Here is a 7,106-nt window from a genome sequence, read left to right as displayed (position 1 = left end):
GTGTGGGGCGGGAGACCTGTTACTCGCGGGGCCACGCCCCCGCCAACGGCTAGGATGAGGAGGGGGGCTGTGCTCAATGGGGTTCGGGTGGGAGTAAAGCGAGGTGGAGAGGAGGGTCACTGAAGTGTGGAAATAAACCAGAGTGTGGGTCGCGGGAGGGCGGTCTGGGCAGGAAGCGAGGAGAGAGACTGCCTGAACGGGGAAGAGGAAGAGACAGGGCACGGGGGAATCTAGGGGTGAAGGAGGGACTACTAAGGGAGAGTCTGACTCAGGGATGAGGGGTGGAGATGGGGAAGGGAAGCTTGGAGGGAGAAATTGAGGAAGGACGGGTCAGCGGGAAAACTGAAGGCTATTGGAGGACTTGAGCTAAGAGGGAAGGTTTAGATCGGAGACTTGAAATCTGACGAGGAAAAGGGCGCCCGACCCAAGCAGGGAACCCCAGAAGTCCTATCCCACGGTTTCAATATAGTAGGCTCTAAAAGGTTAGCCATTGTTGGTCCGAGAAGTCGTTTTAAAAGACGAAGCATTTGAGCTCTTCGCACAAAGTGCTGCTTTCTGCTGACTTAAGTATTTTTTGCGCAAAAAAGTGAGGACGAGGCCAGGTCCTTAAACCGTGATGGTTATATCACTAGCATGGCTCCTACTGATATGAGATTAATCCCCCTGCCTCTGTTGGACCCCTCACAATGGATCATTCCAGACGTGCTCAAAGGGACAGAGCCTCACCACTGCTCTCAAGGCCGGGGTATATAGTGAGTAGTCTCCCATAGCAGTCTCCTCTTCCCCGGGGTGCTATATGCAAATGAGCCGAGGTCTCTACTCCCATAAACTCTCGGAAACCTGGTGTTTTCTCTAACCTTTCTTTCCCTCCACAGATCTGTGCTTCCCCCATTTAAAGCCTTCCCATTCCTTTTTCTTTGGGATCGTTTCCCCTACTAAATCCATGGTTTTCAAAACCATTTCTGGACACTGTCTTCTATGTGGGCTGGAAACAGTTGATTTTTTAATCCGAAATTTAGAAGCCTTCAAACTAGGGAACATTTAAGGCCCGGATATCTTCTTATACCTTCTTGGGGTGGGGAAAAGAAATTACCCACAGAGTATTGTAAAAAAAATAATAAATAGGGGCGCCTGGGTGGCTCAGTGGGTTAAAGCCTCTGTCTTGGCTCAGGTCATGATCCCAGGATCCTGGGATCGAGCCCCAAATTGGTCTCTCTGCTCAGCAGGGAGCCTGCTTCCCTTCTTCTCTCTCTGTCTGCTTGTGATTTCTGTCAAATAAATAAAATCTTTTAAAAAAATCTATCTATCTATCTATCTATATATATATATATATACACACACCTTTAATACTTGACTTTGAAGTCACATAGCTTATAAGTAGGAATTTTTTTTGAGTAATTGTAATGAAGAATGTAATGTGACCAGTGCCAAAAGAAGGGTGACTATTATGTGCAATTGGAGTTCAAGGCAGGAGATAGATTTCGGCCAGGGGAGAATGAGTTCCAGGCAAAGGGAAGTGTGAATAAATGAGCATTCAAGATGAGAATGTCAGAGGTGCATTTAAGGAATGGGAGTAATCCAGTTGCAGACCGTGAAAAAATACGGGGGTCGAGAGAGCAAATGCATGGAGGACGGGAAAGGGGGCAAGGTGGATTTATAGCTCTCAGGCAACTCATTTCTGCTGCTGTCCTTGAAAATCCTCTTTGGGTGGGAGTGGTGTTACAAATGGCTGAACTGTCCTTGCTCTGTAATGAGATGCCCAGATGGAGGTACCTTGAGCTGAGGCTAATAAAACTTTGATAAAGAAGTGTCTGAGAAGGAGCTGGGTAGTACTATCTGTGAGTTTCTGGACTAGAATCACCAGTCCTTCTGGATGGATGCGAAACCTTTACTTACTTGAAAAGGGCGGGGTTGAAGGGAGGTTTGAGCTCTTCCTGGTGAGACACACAAAAGGTCATCTTTGAGGCAACGGGTTGTGACGCTTGGGTTTACTAACCAAGTAAGAGAAGCAGCAGCCTTCCATTGGAGTGGAGGTGGGCCTGGCCCCACGGAGTTCCCTGAGGGTTAGAAGATTAATTACTGTTCTGAAAGCCCAGAGGTCTGGAGCTCGTTTTGTGTTGGGCACGGTATCACACGGTTCACCTGAAGGTATTAACAGTATATAGCCTTGCAAAAGGACTGACTTTGGAGTGAGGCAGGCAGATTGAAACCCAGCAATGGCTTGTCCTCACTGTGTGTCAGTAGCAAAAGCACAACCTGTCTGAGCCTTAGTTCCCTCCTCCATAAAGTGGAGGTAATGACTTCTACCTTGCAGAATTGGTGTAAACAAATACAGGCGTAAACCTCATGACGGTAGAACCTACAAGCAAAAGGAAAATTACTATCATGCCGTCTGGTGTCCATTGAAGAGTTCAGGGTACTTCATTTTGCTTGTGGGTTTGAAAGGCCTGCTGTCTAATCTGTCTCATTCTCACTGACTGTAACTAGACTTTGTTTTGAAGGGACGGTTTTTTGTTTGTTTGTTTTTTCCCAAAACTTCCCCACTGAGCAAGGAGCCCGATGCTGAACTCGATCCTAGGACCCTGGGATCATGATCTGAGCTGAAGGCTGCCTGAGCCACCCAGGCATCCCTCTGTCCATGATTCTGGAATGTAGACCTCTATCCCAAAAGTAACTTTTACCCGATTTCCTCCCATAATCCTGTTACTATGGTGTAGGATGTAGGAACAATTGAGAGCATAGTGATTCAGATGGAGTTAGGCTCTTCTGACCTGCTGGATGCCGGAGCACATTTCTTTTCTTTTTTTTAAATTTTTTTATTTTAAATTTTTTAAAATTTATTTTCAGCGTAACAGTATTCATTGTTTTTGCACCACACCCAGTACTCTGTGCAATCCGTGCCCTCTCCAATTCCCCCAACCTCCCACCCCCCGCCCCTTCAAAACCCTCAGATTGTTTTTCAGAGTCCATAGTCTGTCATGGTTCACCTCCCCTTCCAATTTCCCTCAACTCCCTTCTCCTCTCCATCTCCCCTTGCCCTCCATGCTATTTGTTATGCTCCACAAATAAGTGAAACCATATGATAATTGACTCTCTCTGCTTGACTTATTTCACTCAGCATAATCTCTTCCAGTTCCATCCATGTTGCTACAAAAGTTGGGTATTCATCCTTTCTGATGGAGGCATAATACTCCATAGTGTATATGGACCACATCTTCCTTATCCATTCGTCCATTGAAGGGCATCTTGGTTCTTTCCACAGTTTGGCGACCATGGCCATTGCTGCTATAAACATTGGGGTACAGATAGCCCTTCTTTTCACTACATCTGTATCTTTGGGGTAAATACCCAGTAGTGCAATTGCAGGGTCGTAAGGAAGCTCTATTTTTAATTTCTTGAGGAATCTCCACACTGTTCCAGAGCACATTTCTTACCCTTACTTAGCCTCTCCTTCCTCCTCTTTGATAAAATCAAGTGGAAACAATACCTTCCTCTGGGCTGTGAGGATTAAAGCACTCAGCACCCTGCTGGCAATTAGTAGGTGCTTGAGAGGTGATGGCGACCATTGTTATTATTACTACACACATTTATTGAGTATCTTATTGCAGACTTTCACTTTCGTGTGAGTCCCTAATGGACTAATAGTGAGACCTAATGGTCTGGGAAAGATGGAAGTTTGTTGCTGCCTGACCTGTGTGACCTCTACCAAGGGGAGATGCACACGCCCTGTCTACCTCTCCTGCTTTGCAGCCATTTTCTGGTAGAAGGGCTCCAGCTCTGAACAGGAGAGTTTCTCTTCCAAAAATGTAATTCATCTATTCAGTCTTAAACACTTACTTGATGCCAAACATGTGGAAGGTGGAGAGGAGAGAGTCCAAGATTCAATGTTTCAAATTTTTTTCTGAGTTTTTTGCTTTTTGTTTTACTATAAAAATATATACTTCTGGGACACCTGCTTGGCTCAGTTGCGTAGGGGATTTGACTCTTGATCTCAGGGTTGTGAGTTCGAACCCCACACTGGGTGTAGAGCTCACTTAAAAATAAAATCGTGTGTGTGTGTGCGCGCGCGCGTGTGTGTGTGTTTCTAGTTTTAAGAAAAATCCAGGGACGCCTGGGTGGCTGAGTGGGTTAAGCCTCTGCCTTCAGCACAGGTCATGATCCCAGGGTCCTGGAATCGAGCCCCACATTGGGCTCTCTGCTCAGCAGGGAGCCTGCTTCCCTTCCTCTCTCTGCCTGCCTCTCTGCTTACTTGTGATCTCTGTCAAATAAATAAATAAAATCTTTTAAAAAAAGGAAAAAGAAAAGTCCATAAGATTAGGCATAAAGTGAAATTCCCCACAAATCTTGCCCATGCACTTGACTGCCCGTCTCCAAGACGTTACTCAGTGGTTACTTGAATAGCTTTCTAGACATTTTAATACATCTATATGCAAATCGATTTTTTGTTTTAAACACAAATTGCAGCATTCCATATGAACGGTTTGGTACTTGTTTTTAATGAAATATTCTGGTCATTTTTCCTTCTCAGGAAATCTAATTCATTTTCTCATGGCTGCCTAGAATTCCATCAGCTACCTCTTAACCAGTTTACTTCTGACGTCTATATTTGGAAATGTGTAAGGGTCATTTCCCCTTTTCAGTAAGGCAAATCGCAATGCAATGAGCATTATTGAACAACCTTTTTGTGCACTCGTGTCCGTGTATCTATAGGTTAATTCTAGACATGGTACAGAAAGACTGAGCCATGCAGCAGGAGAGGCAGCAGTCTCCTCTCCCTTCTCCTCAATCAATTCTGGGTACCATCCTCCCACAATTTTAGTCTTTGCCAATGTAGTAGATGAAAATGCCATGAGATTGAACATTGAATAAGAGTCCATGCCCTCAAGGAGCTCTCAGCTGTGTGAAGGAGACAGATATATAAGTGAGTTACCATGAGTTACCATGTAGACTGAAAAGTGCTATAGTAGAGGATTACAAAGAGTGTAGGAATGCACAGGAAAGAGCGACTGGCCAACTAGGAGCATGAATTAAGGAAGTTGGATCTTTGGGAAGTTTTCAGGTAGAGTGCGAGCAAGGCATTTACATGTTGGTAATTCAAAATGAATGAATGAGTGTTGGTTGTTCAGCAGAATTTGGTCTCTGTGCCTATTCTCCATTTTCCATGTTCATGATTCTGTTTTTCTCTTCTTTTCTTTTCTTTAAGGGAGAAGTGGGCTCCCCACTAAGCAAGGAGCCCAATGTTGGGCTTGATCCCAGGACCTGGGATCATGATCTGAGCTGAAGGCTGACACCCAGCTGCCTGAGCCACCCAGGTGTCCCTATGTCCATAATTCTGGAATATAGACCTCTAGCCCAAACTTCTGAGTTCCAAATATAGATGACCAGTTGCACCCCATTACATCCCTGTGTAATGCCACGTGTCTACAATAGAATTCGAACTTCTACCCTTAGCAGCTCTGTTTCAGGGCCCAGATGACTTAACATAGCTCAGGCCTTGGGAAAAGCTCCTTTTCCAGTACCCAGGCCTTCTCCAGCACCTCAAGCAAAATTTAAGGGCCAGCAAAATATAAGGAGACATTCCTTCTCAAGGCCATGCTCCTTGCTTGCCTCACTCTAGTCCCAAGGTGCTCTTAGCATTCCCACGGAAGCTACCTTTGGTAGTGACAGTGGGGATAGAGCAGGGTTGGTGTGTCCAGTAACTTAACCCACTGCTTTGTCTGACAGCCACTTGTGGAAAGCCCCTAGAAATGTCCCAGAAATACTTAAAGGGGACTTTACAGGGCCAACAACAGGAACTCAGGATGATGATTAGTGTTCATGTGGTTTTGTTTGAGTCCATAGGCTTACAAGGCCTACATGATATTTAGGTTATAATCATCTTTTTTTTTTTTTTTTCTGCCTGTCTCTCCCAACCAGAAGGTAGATGGCTTATGGGCAGGAAACAGTTCTGTCTTTGTATATACAGACAGGTATTGGAACAGAGTAGGTATCCGATAAATATATGCTGACCAAGTAAATATCTGCAAAATAATTAAACTCTCATTCTCTCCCTTGCCTTCACCACCAACCTTCTCTTCCCCAGTGTCCTCAGTCTCAGGGAACAGCTCCCCTACCTCACAGCACAGTTGGAAATCTGGGAGTCCTCTTCAACTGCACTCCACTCCCTCCCTCCCTACTGCTATATACAATCCACGCCTAAATCCTGTTTTTTCCTGCATAAGTATTATAAATCCCATGCATGTTTTTCTATCTCCACCACCTCTGCCTCCATCTGAGGTGCTGTAATGCCTCGCTTGAACTTCTACCACCTATGGACTGGTCCACTACTACTGTTAAAACAACTACTACTACTGTTTCTCCTTCTCCCCCTTGTCCTGCTCCTCCTCCTCTTCCTTCTATTCCTACTCCCGCATCCTTTATTCTCTACCCAAAAGCGAGCATACTTTCAAAATGCAGATTTGATCGTGTCTGCCTGTCTGTCTCTCTCTCACACACATGCACACGCACACGCACCCTCTATTAAACCTTTTCAGTGACTTCCCATTGCCCTCAGGATTACAGACCACAGCTCTTAACACCCCTTACTCCGCCCTGCCCTGATGGCTAGCCCCGCCTGGCTTTCTTGCCTTTCTCCTCCTCAGTTCCTGCTTGCAGCAGCCCTGGCCTTTTTCACTTCCTCAAAGAAGCCAGATTCCTGCCTCCTCTAGATTCTTCAGATTGAACACTTTTCAGGTTGCTTACCCTAAAATTCTGATCACTGCTCTCCTGCCCCCAACCCAGCCCCTCCCTTCCCCACCACTTCTTTCCCTTGGATACTGTACACTGTAATTTCAGATATATGAAAATGTCACTTCTTTTTTTTTTAAAGATTTTATTTTTAAGTTCTCTCTACACCCAATGTGGGGCTTGAACTCACAACCCCCAAGATTAAGAGTCACATGCCTTACTGACTGAGCCAGCCAGGCGCCCTGAAAATGTCTCTTCTTTAGGGAGGCCTTCCCAGATCCCCAGAACAGGTCAGATTAGCTCTTGTTGTTTTATGTTTTCATGGCTTATTCCTAAAACCTATCACATTTTACTTTATTTTTATTTTTAAAAAAGATTTT

Source organism: Neovison vison, chromosome 2 (assembly GCF_020171115.1).
Source record: "Neovison vison isolate M4711 chromosome 2, ASM_NN_V1, whole genome shotgun sequence".
Taxonomy (NCBI): Eukaryota; Metazoa; Chordata; class Mammalia; order Carnivora; family Mustelidae; genus Neogale; species Neogale vison.
The sequence above is the reverse complement of the archived record's forward strand: the minus strand, read 5'-3'. Positions refer to the sequence as shown.